The following is a 2,565-nucleotide window of genomic DNA, read 5'->3' on the forward strand; positions in this document are numbered from 1 at the left end:
CCGACTCTGTACGACCCCATAGACGGCAGCCCACCAGGCTCCCCCGTCCGTGGGATTCTCCAGGCAAGATCACTGGAGTGGGTTGCCATTTCCTTCTCCAATGCATGGAAGTGAAAAGTGAAAGCGAAGTCGCTCAGTTGTGTCCGACTCTTTGCGACCCCATGGACTGCAGCCCTCCAGGCTCCTCCGCCCATGGGATTTTCCAGGCAAGAGTACTGGAGTGGGGTGCCATTCACTACCACCACGCTAACCTTCATCCTTGCCTTGAGCCTCAGTATCCTGTGAACCGCAGAGTGAATCATCTACTTTGTCTATCAAGGAACAAGGTGCTGCTCCTCCTGCCCTCCCCCGTGGTCAGCTGCCCCCTCTCTCCCCCAGTTTACGCTCTCTCAGTGGCCTTTGTCTCTGTTACCTGCTCCTCCACTTTCAGTAACCGGTCCCCACCTCGACCCTACTAGGTGTCTGGGTGCTAAGTAGACCTCCACTGAAGTCCAGCGCGTGTCCACCCATCGTCTCCTGGGGGTCCTCTGCTCACCCCTCTGGGGCTCAGAAGGGCTGGGGAGAATTTCAGGGAGAAACTGCTTCAGCCTCCCACTTTGATCACATGGCCCGTGCCCCAGGCTGTATTCTTCTCTCAGGTGCCCTTGCAGGTGGGAGAGCCCCTGAGGGAAGGTCATATTTCTTCCTGGGGTTATGCCTAGCTGCTTGGTCGCTGTGCTGCTTCTGCCATTTGGAAAGCTTCTGCTTATACCCTGGTCTGCACGATGGCTCTCCACTCCCTCTGTGGCCTGGCTGGCATCTGTTGATGGCCCGTCTGACTTTCTGGTTCCGTCCCCTTGGTTTCTGGGCTCTTGGGCGCCATCCTCTGAGGCTCAACTCTCCAAACTGTTCTTTTCGGTCTCTCCCTGGGAGATGCCACCAGATGAATTAGCACTGGCCCATTTCTCTCTGTGGTCACCTTGAGCTCTGCTCTGCGTGTGGTTGTGTCCCCTGGGGGCTCAGTGAGTACACCCTCAAGACCCAGGACCCCCAGCCTGACCTCCAAGCTGGCTTCTGCTCTTGACCCCCACTGCTGCCTTTGGGGATGGGGGTGTCCTTTGCGGCTCAGGCCCCAGCACTGTGTCTGTCCCTTGCATCTGTCTGGGCTTCCTGCCTCTTGTAGCCATTCATCCTTCCGCTCAGCTCCTCTCCTCTCACCAGTCTGGGATCTGGTCCTTCCCTTGGGTGGATTCATGCAGATTTCTCAGTGGTCTGTTCTTCCTGGTTTATCCTCAGGCTCCCTGCAGACTGCAGAACTGCCTGTATCATGGGAAACCTTCAGTGAATCCAGAGGCTGGGTCATGCACCCCAAACCTCTGAGCACAGAGTGCAGAACATCCGAGCTGACACCCAAGTGGCAGTTCCTGCCCCGTGATCCTGTTTTCAGCTCACTGCCTTCAGCTCTCTGACCCACCATTCTCTCCTCCACCCAGCTGGGCTCCACCATCCACAGCCTGCTCCTTCTTGCTTCCTCTCTGGAGGCCTCCTGGGAGCTTAGTTTTATGTGTCAACTTGGCTGGGTCGTAGGCCCAGCTGGTCAATCAAATGGGAAGCTAAGTGTTGCTGCTAAGGTATTTTGTGGATGTAGTTAGCATCTACAGTCAGTTGACTGTAAGTAAAGAAGATTGCCTGGATGATGTGGGTTGTTCCCATTCAGTCAGCTGAGGTGTCCCAGAGAAGGAACTGTGCCTGCAGAATGCGGTATCAACTCCTCCTGTGTTTTCAGCTCACATTCTGTCCTAAAAATTCAGACTCGTCAGCCCCCATGATCACAGGAGCCAGTTCCTTACAAAAAGTCATCCTGGGTGTGTGTGTGTGTGTGTTCAGTCGTGTCTGACTCTTTGCGACCCCATGGACTATAGCCCACCAGGCTCCTCTGTCCATGGGATTTTCCAGGCCAGAATACTGGAGTAGGTTGCCTCCAGGGGATCCTCTAGGGGATCTTCGCGACCCAGGGATCTAACCCTCGTCTCTTGCGTCTCCTGCATTGCTGGTGGATTCTTTACCACTGTGCCACCTGGGAAGTGTGTGTATATGTGTGTGAACATACACACACACAGATATGTGTGTATATAGTCCTGGTTCTGTTCTCTGTGAACCCTGGCTGTGACTACCTCCTGTGGCTTGGCCCAGACCTCACTTTCTGGACCCCTTCTCTGAGTAGCCAGCCTTCAGAAGCCGTGCCTTCCCACCTGCTCTGAGTGCCCTGACTGGATCCCTGTGGTTTTGCTCACCTAGTGCCTGATAGGGTTATATAGCTCTAAGGCTGTACACCCACAATTCCACTGCTGAGGAGAGGTATCCATTTTGTGCTTTTAAAAAAAAATTGAAGTATACTTGATTTACAATGTTGTGTTAGTTTCAGGAATACAGTAAAGTGACTTAGTTATACATACATATATGCCTGTTGTTTTCAGATGCTTTTTCCTTATCAGATCAGATCAGTCACTCAGTCATGTCCGACTCTTTGCAACCCCATGAATTGCAGCATGCCAGGCCTCCCTGTCCATCACCAACTCCCGGAGT

The sequence above is a fragment of the Bison bison genome, unplaced genomic scaffold, assembly GCF_000754665.1.
Source record: "Bison bison bison isolate TAMUID 2011002044 unplaced genomic scaffold, Bison_UMD1.0 scf7180017864301, whole genome shotgun sequence".
NCBI classification, from domain to species: Eukaryota; Metazoa; Chordata; class Mammalia; order Artiodactyla; family Bovidae; genus Bison; species Bison bison.